The 17615-nt window shown below is 34.6% G+C and overlaps 1 protein-coding gene and 1 long non-coding RNA gene across 2 annotated transcripts in view; one reads left to right on the top strand and one right to left on the bottom strand.

Moving 5' to 3' along the window:
* Positions 1–13887, top strand: part of LOC143223010 (uncharacterized) — a 26470-nt gene extending 12583 nt beyond the window's left edge. Inside the window, exon 2 of the transcript XR_013012611.1 lies at positions 13462–13887. The gene's annotated coding sequence lies outside the window, so the exon portion shown is untranslated. The remainder of the gene's footprint in view (positions 1–13461) is intronic.
* LOC143223011 (uncharacterized) lies at positions 4827–17615 on the bottom strand. The gene is made up of 2 exons (XR_013012612.1): positions 17002–17615; positions 4827–5045 (listed from the first exon to the last, which is right to left on the bottom strand). It is a non-coding gene; the product is annotated as an uncharacterized LOC143223011 (long non-coding RNA).

The following is a 17615-nucleotide window of genomic DNA, read 5'->3' as shown; positions in this document are numbered from 1 at the left end:
CAGATGCAGTCCATTAAACTTTTCAAACTTACTATTTCTTCTCTTCAAATTCGTATTCCGTATTTATTATTTGCCGCCGTAAGGAAGGAAGCTAGTCAGGAAACCCTACCATCCACAGTTCATACCTGAAGATATGCGTGTATTATAAAAAGTTATAATAAATATTCTACGATATCGAACAGATTTGAATCCGGTTCACCAGCTGTGAAATCCACAGCCAACTAGTAAATTGACTAATAATGTTTTTTCACACTCTAAAAGAGTGTAAACATCAGTTCCAGTTATATCGTTTAGTCATTACAGTCATGTTTGAAATTATTTTAAAAAGGAGCGCATTAATAAAAAAACTGATACAGAAGTGCAATTAGTGACTTTTGGACATTATTGAATGGCAGTCCGTGGTTCCTAGTTGTCATGAAATGATTAACCTACTGAAATCGACAGTGTATACAGATTGCTTATATTCAGATTCAAAACATATGTTTACAGACTACTGATTGTTAGGTTTAATACACGTGTTTACAAAATACCCATTGTCGGGTTTAATACATGTGTTTACAGATTACCTATTGTTGGGTTTAAAATTTAATACGTGTTTACAGAATACCCATCGTCAGGTAATGCACGTGTTTACAAATTAAGCATTGCCAGGTTCAATATACGTGTTTACAGATTACCTACTGTTGGATTTAATACACGTGTCTACATATTATTACTGATGGGTTTAATACATTTGTTTACAGATTACCTATTGTTGGGTTTAATACACATGTTTACAGATTACCTACTGTTGGATTTAATATACATTTTTACAGAATACCCCTTTTCAGGCTTAATACACATGTTCACAGATAACCTACTGTTGGGTTTAATACACTTGATTACAGACTACCTACTATCGGTTTTAATACGTGTAATTACAGATTAAGCATTGTCAGATTCAATAAACGTGTTTACAGACTACCTACGTTGGGTTTAGTAAAGGTATTTACACACTGCCTACTGTTGGGTTTAATACGCGTGTTTACAGACTACTCATATTAAGACTTAATACACGTATTTACAGATTACCTACTGTTGGGTTTAATGCACGTGTTTTCAGACTACCCAGTGTCAGGTTTATTACACGGATATACAGGCTGCCCATTACCAAGTTCAATACACATGTATACAGACTTCCTTTACCAAGTTTCAACTGCCCGTGTCTGCAGACGTCATCACACTAGCTTGCGTTTAGCTAACATGTAATGCAGGAAGTCGTTCTGCCTTTAGTGTTGCTGACTCATGTTGAGGTTTACAGACTGTCTTCCCAATATTTGTTATACAAAACCCTGTTATACTGCAAGAGACTGTAATTACATTTAACTTCACAAGCAATTATTCTATTCTAGAAAATGTGTTCCGAGAATAATTTAGACAGTTTGGCCCAGAAAGAGCTGTCTGGATCGTGTACTGTAACGTATAACCGACCAACAGTTTTCTTCTGTGAAATGGAAACCTTTGCAACTTCTATACACCTTGACAAAAATGGCTTTCTTTTACGAAAATAATGTTTGTACAAAACTGAGGCATTAAAAACATCAATATATAACTTGATTTGTCAATTCTAATATAAATAAAAGTGAAAAAGATGTTAAACTTTCAATCCTTTTTGAAACAATATTGTCTGTTTTAATCACCTCTGAACACAATGAAGTACATTTACAAAAAGAGATAATCAAAACCAACTTTCCCGAGAAAACAATGAGTTTAAATGCATTTATCATAATATGAGCATTCGCAAATACTCTATAAAAGTGCTATTTACTTTAAAATAGTATAATTATGGGCACTGCTGATGATAGCAGATCAAAACATACAAACCGGATGTTACTTTTGTTTCTTTAGAATGACGTCAATAATCATTCACCTGAGCAGTACGTCACTTTTCCCTGTCTCATGCTATACTCATTGGTGCTAAAGTTTACATTACAAAGCATTCATTCGTTTTTTCCTTGGTTAGAAATGTGTGTAGGAAAACGGTTAATTTCTTGTTTTACGTCATGATTTATTGGCATATTTAACTGCTACATAGATGAACTGTCACAAAAAAACTATACTCCTCTTAAACGAGTACAGAATAATTAATGAACATACGTAACAACGAAAATTTTCACACCGCCTTAGAAATCACACAGAATTAAAATATTATAAATGTTTACCTCTTTTTAAGACCGAGAGTGGACGTGAAATGTTTTGCCCTAAAGATTTTAATTACAAAATTAAATTTTGTATTGCTACTAAGCGACGCTTTTTATTTGTTTGTTTGTTTGTTTGTTTGTTTGTTTGTTTGTTTGTTTTAGAACTTCGCACAAAGCTACTCGAGGGCTATCTGTGCTAGCCGTCCCTAATTTAAAAGTGTAAGACTAGAGGGAAGGCAGCTAGTCATCACCACCCACCGCCAACTCTTGGGCTACTCTTTTACCAACGAAAAGTGGGATTGACCGTCACATTATAACGCCCCCACGGCTGGGAGGGCGAGCATCTTTAGCGCGACGCGGGCGCCAACCCGCGACCCTCAGATTACGAGTCGCGCGCCTTACGCGCTTGGCCATGCCAGGCCACTAAGCGACGCAGCAAAACTAATGGAAGAAGAAAATTTTGCAATGCGTAGAAATCTGATATTTCTGTCGGTAAATTTTCAGCCGATGGCGCCTTCTGGTAGAATTTTTGTATAATGATTTAAGTAGGAGATTTATAATTAAGTTTTCAATGGCTTGCTCTTAACAGGACAACTGTTTCTTAAAAGCTTCGTTGTGTTTGACTTAAAAAACTAAAGAAAGGGTACAGATGTCTTTAGTTATCGTCAACTGTAGTTTTAGGACCACTAAAGGCTAAGAATGTTATTGAATTTTTGCACATATACAGGAAGTTGTGTTATGGTGTATTTGAAGGAGCTTTTCTGGCTCTTCACGCTTCAATGAACAATGTTAATGTTTATAAAAACAACTAATTAAGTTAAACATACCTAAAACAATTTACACGAACATACATTTACTGTATTTGTCTGAAAACATGAGTTCTTAGAAACTTTAATATCTCTGCTTATATTTCTTCCTAAGATCTAAAACAAAAGTCCATTACTGTCATAAAGACATTATTGCACATTGTTATAGCATTAACCAGTTTACTAAGTTTGCTAAGTTAATATTTGAAGAAATATATATCTTACCTTGATACATTTAGTTTACGCATATGGGAGAGAACAGAAATGAAATAAGCATAATTATTTTGTAAATTCTACCTGAATTTGGACAATTCGGATGTCGGGCTGCGAATCGAATGGTTTTTGACGTAATGCTGCTGAACGCGATTACAGTTGATCATGTACTATCTATAAAAAGTGACAGGTAATCCAATTGTTCGGTTGACTGAATCTAACAAAGTCTTGTAGGACGGTTGCTACTGGCTGTATACATTCCCTTATTACATGGATCAAAGTTAAAAAGTTAAGGATAGCTTATACCTGAATCATAGGGGTCTCTGACCTTGCTACATGCACGTGAGATACAGTTCAAGTTAAAAATCGCATTTATAACTCATATTAGATTGAAAATTTTCCAAAAAACAAAAGCAAGTGTACTGTCTAACATTAAACATTATGATATGCATGCCACACTAACCGAAGGTGTTCTATACTAAACATTATGATATGCATGCCACACTAACCGAAAGTGTTCTATGCCAAACATTATAGTATGCATGCCACACAAATTGAAAGTGTTTTATACCAAACATTATGGTATGCATGCCACACAAACCAAAGGTGTTCTGTACCAAATATTATTGTATGCATGCCACACAAACCGAAGGTGTTCTATACCAAACATTACGGTATGCATGCCACACTAACCGAAGGTGTTCTATACCAAACATTACGGTATGCATGCCACACTAACCGAAGATGTTCTATACCAAACATTATGGTATGCATGCCACACTAAACGAAGGTGTTATATACCAAGTTTAATAGCCGTGTTTATTAATGCTGTAAAAACTGTTCATTAGAAATCGCGCGTTTCATTGTCTTTGTATGATGTCAATATACTAGTCTTTATATGGTGTTAATATACTATTCTTTGTATGATATTAATATATTAGTACTATTATAATGGTAAGCCTGTATGTTCTTAGTGTTCTAACTGAAGGTTGTTCAAGTTTGATTTCTTGGGTTTTAAAACTTAAGATTTTGTAAAACAGAACAACAACTATTAATGACGTATTTAATATTTAATGACGTATGTAACGTATATATCGCTGGTTTAATCATTTCTTTTAAACTTAAAATGTTTTCAAATCTCATGCAGTGGACAGAAAATATTTATTCACTATTTTTATTTACGTAATTATCTGTCTATTAGTTTAATCCGTTTTATTCAAGCCTGTATATTGTGGTAACAGGCGAAACTTTGTTTTGTAAGCTTAATGTTTTGTTTTTGTTGTTGTTCTTAAGCTAAGCACAAAAACCACACAAGGCTGCTCTGCCCAACACAAGTATTGAAACCCGGTTTCTAACGTTTGAAGTCCGCAGACGTACCGCTGTGTCACTGGGAGGCTACTAAGCGGTACAAACTTCATGAAACTTATAATAAGGACAAAGAGACAAAACTGTTAAATGAAACAACCTCAGTTTGACAGAAACAGTATCTTATGCCAAATTACATTCGTTGGGCTGCAAATAAACGTTAGTCTATAAAGAATTCGTTGGTGTATAGACGAAACTCTGTTATAATTTCACAAACATATTCTAGATAATTGCACCTGAATCAACACTTGAAAACAATGAGTTTTATATTCTACACTTTATTTTACAAAATATCCTGAGCATATATCCCGGATTTTGTTCACACTATTTATCCGTTTAATTACACTTTATGCAATGTCACCACTGAGCCGGATTCTTCAGGAGTCCTTGATTACTTAAACAGTCTTATGAGCTCGTATAACAAGTAAGGATTTCAAACCTTTCCAGTTCCGGGAAGTTTACTAAATCCTCTTGCGTTTTCCTGAATTAAGAAATAAATAAGAAGTGATAACACATATCTCGGAATCAACACACCACACGACCTTAGGGCAAATGACTAGTGTTAAATATAATTTCTAAACCTTGTTTTACACACTTGTTTAGATATTAACACGTCGGCTCCCACACGATCCACCGGTGAGTCGTGATAGTCATCCAGTAAGCCCCACACGGCCCACCGGTGAGTCGTGCTCTACTTTCTTTTTAAAGGACCACTTATTGGCTGGGACACAACAGCTACATATACGATCTTACTAAAAAAAATAATTGTAAAATAAATAGTGGGACCCTGGAAAGTATCGGTAAAATAGGCTCGGTAGCCAATTTGTTAAAACAGCAAATACATAAATCTCGTGCACAAGCTAAGATTCGTACTTTTTCATCCGAAGAGCGATTTGTTTTGGGTCAGTGAACCCTACCACTTTCCTAACCTTTCAATTTTAATTGGTTACCAAGCCACACCATAACCAACTGAGAAACGAACCTGAAAGCTGTGTCGGATTTCGTTGTACCAGTTTCCATCAAATAGTTTTTTGTTTATTGCTTGGGGCTATAGTATCTTGATGTATTTCTTTGTCTTAAGATCGACCTTTAACCGCTTTCATCCTGTTAAAATCTTTGAGTTTGTATAGTTTTCCTACTAGCTGTAGTTCTCATTTTATAAACCTTGTAGTTCTGTGATTATGATATGAATTTGGTAGAGAAAATTAGAGCTAGAGACTAAATATCAGCTGGTCTCCGACAACACGTGTATCTGCCATACCAGAATATTTATAAATAACAAAAACGTGGCCTCAGATGCACCGAAATAATTTAATTTCTTTTCATTTCCTGTACAGCTACTCGGGGCCAGCTGTGCTCATTTTAAAGTGATTGGCTAGAGGGAAGGCTGTTCGTCAACAACACCCACTGTCAACGCTTAGCTATTTCCTCAGGCAGAACAAAAAGATTTGGCTGTCATATGTATAACGCATCCACCAGAACTTCTTGTGGGGGAGGGAAGATTTGGCTGTCATATGTATAACGCATCCACCAGAACTTCATGTGGGGAAGGGGAGATTTGGCTGTCATATGTATAACGTATCCACCACAGCTTCCTGTAGGGGAGGGAGGATTTGGCTGTCACATGTATAATGCATCCACCACAGCTTCCTGTAGGGGAGGGAGGATTTTGCTGTCATATGTATAACGCATCCACCAGAGCTTCCTGTAGGGGAGGGAGGATTTGGCTGTCATATGTATAACGCATCCACCAGAGCTTCCTGTGGGGGAGGGGTGACAGCAATCATGGAACCTAAGATCCACAGTCGATACACTAACTACTAGGTTTTTACAGTTCCAGAAGTATTTTACTTAAGATAGGTGATGGTACGTCTTCTAATACATTTCATTCAACAGTATGAAAAATAAAGTAGCGAATATTTTAATCGAGAAAACACAAATGACAACAAGCAATAAATAAATTATTAGCCAAACAACTGCAAAATGTTAAACACAGAAAATTATTTTAAAAGTAGTTTCTGTTGATAAATGGAGAAAATAAAGTGAATTAAAGGATAGCAGTTTTATATAGCACTTAGCAAACTTAGTAAACTGAAATATCAGTAGATAACAAAAAGAAAATTATCAGGTTGAAAACGTTGGAGTAAATCACATAAGAGCAGATATACCATGAATACATTCAGCTAGCCTAACACTTTTTGTTCTGTAATGTTCTTATTTATGATCTTTAGAAGAGAGAAGTATAAGAGCTTGGTTCACCATGTATTATGTAACTTTTTCTTATGATTTTAAAGCGAACTGTCCAAGAATCTGCCAGAAAGTGATGGCATGTTTAAATAGGTGTATAAAAATACTGAATTTGTTGATACATTTATTCATATTCCACCACTGGTCTTATTATGTTCTGCAAATCATTAATATGTTTTATGGTGAATCTCTTTGTTTGTTACGAGTCAAACTTCTAACGAAACTCGTTCTCTTCCACATTCTGTTTTCATGCTATTAGTGTGTGGTATCCAGTTTAATTTTCAGTAAAGTGTGATCTCTAAGAATTTTGATGATGTTGCAACCTGTACAAGTGCAGAGTTACATGTAAATATATATGTAATTATTTGGACTTCGCGCAAAGCTACTTGGGGAATACTTACGCTAAATACATAATGTTTATAGCTTTATATTGTTTTATAACATTTTTTTTTTTTTTCGTGCAAAACCGTACACTGGATTATCTGCACTATGTCCTCCATGGGAAATTGAGCCACGGATATTTTAACTTTGTAATTTCATACACTTATCGTTGACCTATCGGGAGACAATGAATTTACGAAAAAAAAATGTTTGTTTTTTGAATTTCGCGCAAAGCTACTCGAGGGCTGTTTGCGCTAGCCGTCCCTAATTTAGCAGTGTAAGACTAGAGGGAAGGCAGCTAGTCATCACCACCCACCGCTAACTCTTGGGCTACTCTTTTCTCGACGAATAGTGGGATTGATCGTCATATTATAACGCATCATGGCTGAAAGGGCGAGCATGTTTGGTATGACGGGGATTCGATCCCGAGACCCTCGGATTACGAGTGGCCATGCCGGGCCACCACGTAATTTCGTAATATATTAATTGGTTCTTTTGTTCATAATATATGATTAATTTTATTTCATTAATAATCAAAGTTGAATTTTTGTGTGCATTTATATTTATACAAATATAAATCGAAACAGCAAATATATTCCTTTGAAAACCGTAAACTAATTTCCAAGAATATGAAGTACCCACTTACTTTAAACGTTAACCATTTCCTTCAGCCAACGTTAAATTTATTGCTGTATTACACTCTTCTGATTGATTTATCTACAATAAAAACCAATACAATGAATATCGAGGAACAACTTGCACTTAATTCACAATATAACATGTTGCCGAGAGGTTAATACTCATGTAAAGTTCACTGATGTTTCCGGAACCCCCAACAGTTTATATCGTTAATGTTATACTTACACACTTTTTCTTAAACTTCTATTGTTTTATCAAACATATTAACAATGATTACCTTCTTATAACTAGAAACAGATAGGTTTACTATATGTACGATATGTATATCACATATTCTCACTTTCAATCGAAACATTAACTGGAACCTAAAAAATTAAAATTCTATATAATCACTTGTAGCTGTGTGTCTAAGGTAAAATAAAACAAGATCAATATCTTCACAACGAGGACCTATGTTAGCCGGATAAACTACTGAAAGAAGCTAGGTGACAGCACCCATCGCTAGGTCATCTTCTAACAACAAATATAAGTAGCATCCATATTTTAGTTTATCAATAATGCTAATGAGTTGTTCTAATTGAATAGAGGGATTTGATTATCACTCTTATAACGCACCCATGGCTCCAAAGTACAGAGCGCAATTCTTTTCATGTACCAAAATACGAGCCTTGGACCCTGGGATCCACATTTCAACACGGACCACGTCCGTTCTGAAGAAGGATAGCGGCAGTCTGTGTCGAAGAATTCTTCTGTTGCATGGTAAACAAACTTTTTTCAAAAATGATAGAACAAACGCCTGAGCATAATCAAGTAATGTTTTAGTTAGTGACTACTGTAAAATCACTTCGAAATGAAATATAGGTCATTCGACACGGTTCCATGGTGGATCAGCAGCAATATAATGAACTTACGACGATAAGGTCCGGGATTCAATTTCCCGCTGTGGACGGAATAAAAATCCCAGTGTGACTTTGCGCTGAATCAAACAAACGTTTCAACACGTTAAGATATTTCGACAAAATTGTCTTAAATCGTTCGTAGGACAGAAACAGTTTCTTGTGATCAAAATTTAAAATACATTCTTAGAACATTCAAGAAATGTAGGGAGGTAATGCGTTTTACATAAATAGCCAAAAGAGGGTTAAAAATTACCCTTTCCTGTAAATCTTTATAAGATAAAAGTGGATTGGTTTGTTTTGAATTTCGCACAAGGCTACACGAAAGCTATCTACACTAGCCGTCCCTAATTTAGTAGTGTAAGACTAGATGGAAGGCAGCTAGTCATCACCACCCACCACCAAATTTTGGGCTACTCTTTTACCAACGAATAGTGGAATTGACCGTCACATTATAACGCCCCCACGGCTGAAAGGGCGAGCATGCTTAGTGTGAAAAGAATTCGAACCCGCGACTACCTGGTCATGCCGGATCCAGATGAAAGTGTAAGAGTTTCATGCTGTTACATAAAAAGTGCCCCTCTTGAAACTGTAATTCGAACTTCCTTTTGGTCTACACTTGGTATTAGTCCTTCTCTTGAAAGTGCTACAGAGCACTATCTTCTATCTTGCTCCACTTCCTGTTGCTGACGTAAATTGACGTCATCTAATGCAAACCCAAATACATGCCAAAAAATTATAATGTATATATTATGTTTCGTCATATTATCCCAGATTATCTGAACAAGAAAAATGTACAAGCTTAAGTGTGTGTTGTTGTTAATAAAATACGAAATATCGCCATCTAATGCTCAGTGCCTCTGAGCATTACTCAGTTGGTTAGGAAATGTGCATGTTTATAGGTGAAGTTGTGTGAGTAAAAGGAACTCAGTTTATCTCATTTCACTTTTTATTTTCACACACGTAAAGTTGAATTTCCAAGTACCCATTTCTGGTATTATGACTAAATTATTATCATAAAGGAAGACGTTACTGTATGTTAAAACTACATCAGAGTAATAAGAAATCATAGAAAGTTTTTCAATAAGAAATACAGCAATAATCAGTAATGTACATGAAAAATAATTTTGTGTTTGCTTATTGTAAGTACAAACATGCACAATACCTGTGCTCTGTCCATCGCGAATGTGAAAACCCAATTTTTAGTGTGACTTATGAACTTTACCGCTGAGCCACCGAGGGTAGGAAAGCTTATGTATCAATGAAAATGAAATAATTCAAGAATAGTGACGTCATCGCGATATTTAAACTATTTTCCGGAGCCAATAAAAAGTTAAAGAATTGTGATAATATTTAAGACCTTCCTGCTCCCAAGTAACCCTAAAAACCGGATTTCGATAATCCTGGTTGGCACAGCACAAATAACTCATTTTGTAGCTTTGCGTGTAACAACAAAGACAAAACTCTGACATTTATCATTAATGACTGTGTAAAACACTTAACTAACCGTCATAATTCAGTAATATATTTTAGTTTAACAATAATATCTTTCTTACTATAAAAGGATATTGTTTCTAATGACAACTCCAAATGGTAATTTTAATAGTTTAACCTAGTTCTGATAGAGGTCACTTCTCTTTATTGACTTACATTCAAATCGTAAAATCCTATGCGTTGTATTTTTTCCCAATACTCTTTATTTAAAATACATTAACATTCATGTAGAGACGATTTTAAGAAAACTAACAAAATGGAAATAAAAAACATAGCTATCCTTAAAAACACCTTAAATTGGCTACAAAATTAAATGACATAAAAGAAAAATATTTTCTAATAAAAGTTGAACTCATCATTTGTATCCTTATGTAGCATATGATTGAATCTTAATATTCTGTCTTGAGCCCGTATATCATGCACGATGTCTTGTTCCGTTAGTGGTGAATATTCAGTTAGAGTTAATAGCCATAATATTCCAAACTCTATACACTAAATACATAAATCCTATAGCCCTCTCTTCGTTCTTTGAAACACACCCAAGCGAAGGCTTGAAAATTCAGAAAGAGATTTATAAATCTTTACCGAATTTCTCTTGTACGTAGCAAAAGATAAGCTAATGTATTAACATTTCGCTGAAGTTGATAACAGAAGTAATGTGAGGCCTATCTCAGAAATGGAAGCTTATTCCAACTTTTTTATCTTCGTTTACTTTAGGATCCGCTTGTAGTTCATGTTTCTGCTTGTTACAATATTTAATTTAAAGAGCATACAATAACAATATGGTGAAATCGCTCATTTTCTACGTAACATACATACATCAGTCACGAGTGGAATTACAAGTTACAACATTTGTCATTAGTCACCATGAACAGTGTAGAGTACTTTGCTTGAAAACATAAGGTGTCTGATTGATTTTGGTAATTTCAGGGTTAACTGTAGTACATGAATGATTTACAAAACAAAGACTTACAACGTACAAGCAATAGTCCCTCAGTGGGCCAAAAGTAAGCTTACAACTTCACAATGCTAAAATCTGGAACTCAGTTCCCCGCGGTGGACAGAGTGAAAATATTTCATTATGTGGTTTTGCACTTAGAAAAACAAAAATCAACTAAAGTCGATATTTTATCATAATCAGGGATGACGTTATAAGGTTAATTCATGCCATATACTTTTCTACAGTCTGATAGTTAGCGCGTTCCATTCCCTATCACCGAACAAGATCATCCTACATATTATCGAGTGGGTCCAGCCACTTGTAAAAAAAAATTCATGACTTACAAAACTACCAGCCGATCTTCGAACCAATTAGGATTAAAGTTATGAAAGGAAAAACAATTTATTTAAAGCATACCTAATTCCATTAGGTGGAATATTCTGAGCAGACCGTCACCCTTTTCTGGTTGACACGAGGACAATTCAGAGGTAAATTTTATTTACGAAAATACGAACAAGTATACTCAATATTCACGTCACTTTATAGTGTAGAATACCTTGTTTTGATCACGTTCTTCTCAGTGTTTTAATACACAGTTTAAAGTCACTGTACATACTGTTAAAATGTTTAAGAAAATTATTGTCACACTTCTCATAAGAAAATCTCAAATTTAAATTAGACTAAAATAAAATGAAAGAAATTCTACAAAGAACCTGTGGCGATATTTTGGAAATTTGGAGCATATGTTGTTATTTGTTTCTTTCTTTTTTAATTTCGCGAAAAACTGCTCCAGGCTATCTGCGCTATCTGTCCTTAATTTAGCAGTGTAAGACTAGAGGAAAAGGCTGCTAGTAATCACCACCCACCGCCAACCCTTGGGCTACTCTTTTACCAACGAATAGTGGGATTGACCATCACATTATAACGCCCCCATAGCTGAAAGAGTGAGCATGTTTGGTGTGACAGGGATTCAAACCAGCGACCCTCAGATTACGAGTCGAACGCCTTAACCACCTGGCCATGTCAGGCCTCAGATGTTGTTGTGTAACCCTCGGAAACGTTAGGTTGTAATTCATATCGTTATTTGTTGTGAACGAAATCTCGATCAAAGTATGTGTGCTCATCTGTTAAATCAAAGTAATGTTTTACTGATCTAACGAACCTATATTATAATTCACGCAATTATCATGAATCATCTTAATGATCAACTCTGATAACCAGTTTCTCAAATTGCACAGAACAACAGACTCCCATTATACTTTACATATGTTGTTCAGCAATGCTTCCAAGCTGTCATTAGTAAAACACATACAGCGTTGCAAACAGTTAATGTATCACCCAATTTTCACACTTTTCTTGGTTGCTGTGATTGTTTTACGAGATTGGGCATTGTGGAAATTTTAGAACTAATTTTACTGAAACGATTATAGAAATTGTTTAGTGTTAGCTGACCGATATTTCAGTCATCCAAACATATATATTTATCTATATGCATACCTTTGTCAAATTAACTGTGAAAAAAATGTATTACAGCAAATAATCAACAAATAGTTGGCAAATAAGAAAACCTTTCTGAATCAAAAACACTAATCTAAAGATAATGAGATAATGCCACTGAAGTAATTGATAAAAGTGGTCACAGGGTCTAGGTGTTGTTTTAATATTTGATTGTGTCCCCTCTGGTCTTGATAACTACTTGACATCTTCGTGACATAGAGTATACGAAAGAGTGAATGTTGGCAGAGGTGAATTCTGTTCATAATCTACCACATGTAGTATCAAAATGCTTCTGGTTTTCTTTCCTCACACTTCGTTACCCATTACCTTCCAAAAAATTTCGATAGGGTTGAGACCTTGCAGCATGGTGGTTTGAGTGCTAGAATATTACTAACATATTTAGCCCTGTGGCATACAAGAGTTATCCTGTAATGTGCATTAGTCAGCTCCACCAAAATGATCCCAAATTCTTAGCTTTAACTGAGACCCGAGGATCTCTACGTACTTGTCGGCATTAACAGTGCTTTTCACAAAATGCAGGATCCAACATCCGGCGACAGATGTATCCCTATATCACCTCATCCTGCATATGCTTCACAGCTGCATTTAAATTAGTGGATGAAGCTTTAATCCACATTGGCATCGTACAAATTGCTTTCCATCAGATCAATGTTGATGGCACTTTGGTTTGTGTGAAATCTCTTTGTTTCATATTGCTTCAGGCTAGTCAACATACTCTTTGACCCAGATGAACATCATCTTCTTCGTCTTGTTGACGATAATGAATTTTTGTCGTCTTACAGGGAGACTGGCTGATTAAGAACAGACCATAAGTGACTGTGACCCCTGCTCTTTAAAGATCCGTGGACATCAGTCAACGATGCTGTCGGCTCCTGCATTTCAGAAGACGATCGTCAGCTGTTGTGGAAGCTTTCTTCCTACCTTTCTCTTCCGCTCCTCCACACAGCACACCTAACTACTCATAATAGATGATTAAATTTAATTATTCTATCATACAACCTTGTCGAAAGTCCTCTTTGTTCACAGAAATAATTACAACTTTTTTTCTGAGGAATTAACGTGCAGTCTTTGGCGATAGATAGACACTCAGATAGACACGTTATAACAGATAGGATTTTAAAACTTTAAAATAGAGCCTCAAAACAGACGACGGTTCCAAATAAAAGTGAGAAAAATTGAATGATGCAATAAACCTTTCCCTCACTGTATCTCATACTTACAAAGTGTGAATCATTTTAACTAATCATTTAATAAATTATACACAAATCATTACAAGAGGCCTTACCGTGTTTCGTTGATTTACTGACCCAAGCTGTGCTGTTGTGCCTAGTATAGACTGTCGTGAAACTGTAGTACATAACACGGGGTGTGGAGAATCAAATAACATATTACGCCTATAAATCATAGATAATATTTTCGATCTTACCATTGGTGAAAATAAACGAAATTATACTATAAACATATTTACATATCACAAGTTTGGTCTTTTTTGGGGGTATTCAGTTACTTTATCGTGATTTAAATCAATTAATCTGGATAATGAGATTTTTTTTATCTTTGAAAGTTGTTAAAACTGAATGCGTGATATGATGTTATAAGATAACATTCTTTATCACTATTGATAACAATTATGAATAATTCCAATAATAATTTAGCATTGTTAATCTTCTTTTACTAAATAAAATTAGCATTTTCTTATGGAGCTCCGCATAGCCTAACGGTTATATGATAAAGTAAGTATATTGAATGTTCTTGCTAATACCTTTTATATACTCCTCGTAATGTCATTATATAAGCAGTTCCTCGTATAACCATTGCTCTGTAGTCTGTGGTTTAGTGTTAATAGTGGATTTTACAATGGTTTAAAATCGATGTATTCTTAGAATAAATGCCAATCTAGACACACCATTGAACACAGGCAACATAAATTAGAATTTGAGAAGGAAGCACCGATTACTGGAGGGAATATTATACCCCATCCTTCCTCCCCATGTCTCAGCGGTAAATGTAAAGGCTTCTTGAGCTAAAAACCAGGTTTCAATGACTGAGATGGAACCAACACAGATTGTTTATTGTGCCTAAACCAAGAAATAATCCTGTAAGCATAATTATCTGAGTACTTTCGTTGTTATGTGAAGGGGCTTCAATAAGTCCACCGCTGGGACAGCGGTATGTCTTCGGATTTACAACGCTAAAATTAGGGGTTCGATTCCACTCGATAAACACAGTAGATAGCCCGATGGGGCTTTCCTATAAGAAAACACACATACACACACACACACAGAGTGTTCGATAAACCAAAAGCAGCAAGTAATTATCATCCTTGTCTTATTTTAATGAAAAACTACAACAGTAAGGTTAAAATCCGAATTCAGAATCATTAATACAGTGAACAGAAATTATTAATCGTAAAAGCACTCTATGTATTGTAACCAAACAATATATATGCAGTTACGAATATTACGTCAATATATAACAACAACAGAATAGCATCAGTAAGTTATACACAAGCACTGTACAATCTTGGCACTACTTAGTAAAAAAACAAGAAATTTCATTAACATCAGTCGGAAAGCCCTATACATCCTTTATTAAGACGTAATATTTTAATATTGATTTGGTCGTTTTTTATTGTTATTACATGAAAACGTGTTTCAAACATGGTATCCAATAGGTCAATGCAAAGCCTCAAAATCCTTTAAATTCACAGAACCTTTAAAACAAAATATTATCATCATGCCTAGAATAAGTGAAAATACAAAAATATGTCATGTAATAGCATTTACTAGTCATTTGGTTTTCTAGATAAATATAACACTTGATTCATCGTCACATCTTGGTAGAATGAAATGTGATGTGAAAACTTAAGTTCATATTAAGTGATAAAATTAAATTGCAAACACAGGTCAGAATTGTAGTTGTCAGTACAGTCAGTTCCTATCAGTTCAGTTACAGATCGGCGACAGAAACTGAGATGTAGAAGACAGATTTAGTTTTTCAAATATAACTAAATCTTTAAACACCTTCCTTAGGAAACTAAATTTGAGGCTATTCATTTTCAAAACAAACTTAGTACTATCTTATCTTCACGGCTCAGTGAGGTGAGCTGTAATTAAAAACAGTTAACTTTTCAAAAATGGCTGCAGTTGGCGTGGAGTAATTTTAAACGTTGGACATTATAGAATTAATAACCAACTTCATTCTAGTGTTTTACTTAATTTCATGTGCAAATCTTACGAATAATGTATTTTATTTTACCACTCCATATTTCCTTCTACATATAGTAACCTATTAAGATGTATCATACTTATGCCATGCTTTGTAGTTTGTACCCAAACTTTTATTTATTTGACCCATATTTGTATTTGAAACTATTTGTTCTTTAGTTAATTGTTTAAAAGTATTAGAAATCCTTTAAAACTAGGAAAATACTTTCTATTCTTGTTTATATATCTTGAAACTAACATAACTGAAGTGTTTTCAATCTACTTCTTATTACATGCTCTAGTTTTCTGTTCCCAAAGTGTGCATGTGGCGTTCATGTATTACCTTGGAACTTACGGCTCATTAGATCACCGAAACAGCAAGGCACTAAACCACAATTTAATAGTAAAAAACAAAGTAAAATATTCTTCGTCAGTGCTACAGTGGTATGTCTACAGACTTAAAATGCTAGAAACAACTTTTCGATACAATTGGTGAAGAAAATAGACAACCTCTTGTGGAACTTTTTATTTCATTACAATTAATCAAAACGTATTTCATTGTCTAAAACCACGATTATCTAATTACAGTTTTTCTGTTCGTATAGGATAATAACCAAGTGTTTAATAGTATTGGTAATGTAATAAATGATTTCATCATTTCTTGATCAGTTCATTCAAGTATTATAAATAAAATAATATGTATTAGATATTATCGAAAACTGTAAACAGCAATTAAACGCTTATTTTTGTCAAATACAAAAATTGTAAACAATACAAGTAATTGTTTGTAAAGGTTTAAACCATACATTTTCTTTGTGATATTTCAGCTATGCATGTTTTCATCTCTAATGAGAAAGTTCGAATATCAAAGCAGAAAAAATCAACAAAATGAAAACAGTACTTTGCTCTAAAATCATACTTTTGTAAAACGTAAAACCCAAAGTGTGAACATTTGTAAATATAATGCACATGTAACCACTAAGTTTATAAAAATAAAACAAAAAGCTCAAACGACAGAAAACAAATAATGCGTTGAAAAAAAGTTAGGACTAGAACAAATCGTTCTTAAAACAGTGGTCATATATTTATCACTATATCTTTCAAATTACTACATACCTGAAATCTTTTGTGCTTAGCACACAAAGTCGGCCAAGGAAAGAGGTAAGTTCTTAACCTCATTATTGACGGGAGTGGGTTAGTCTACAAGGACATCACATATGCTCCCTACTAAGAAGGATTTCTCTTGTATAAAGCGTACTGCAGATAACAAAGTGGCCTTTTTACCGGCATATCAAGTGTTGCCCAAAGGGTACAACGTTTTTTGTTGATAGTAAGATCAGGCCTCATTTACATGAATGATACCTAAACCATGGAAGGATGTGATGTTTATTATTCTCTTTATATTTTCTCAAGTCTGAGACAAGGTTATTAGGAGTATATCCAGTTCTTCTGGAATATATTTAAATACATTTGTTACTTAAAAACTTTAATTATGGGTTTAATTATCGAATATACAGGTTGTTTCACTTTGCATCACATCCTTCCTTAAGCTTGTGTTCAATCTCTTTCTTTGCTTCAGACACGGTGAACATTACAGGAAGCCTGATTTTGCTTTACTGTAGTATTTTTCGACTTGTAGGTTTACCTCAGAGTAACCAGTTAATTGAAAAAAACTGGTGACACTAACGAATGAAATTTACTTCTTCCTGAACTCGAACTGAGTTTTTATG

This window comes from Tachypleus tridentatus, chromosome 8 (genome assembly GCF_004210375.1).
Source record: "Tachypleus tridentatus isolate NWPU-2018 chromosome 8, ASM421037v1, whole genome shotgun sequence".
Taxonomy (NCBI): Eukaryota; Metazoa; Arthropoda; class Merostomata; order Xiphosura; family Limulidae; genus Tachypleus; species Tachypleus tridentatus.
Note: the sequence above shows the minus strand (reverse complement) of the source record. Positions and strands in the feature narration are given on the sequence as shown.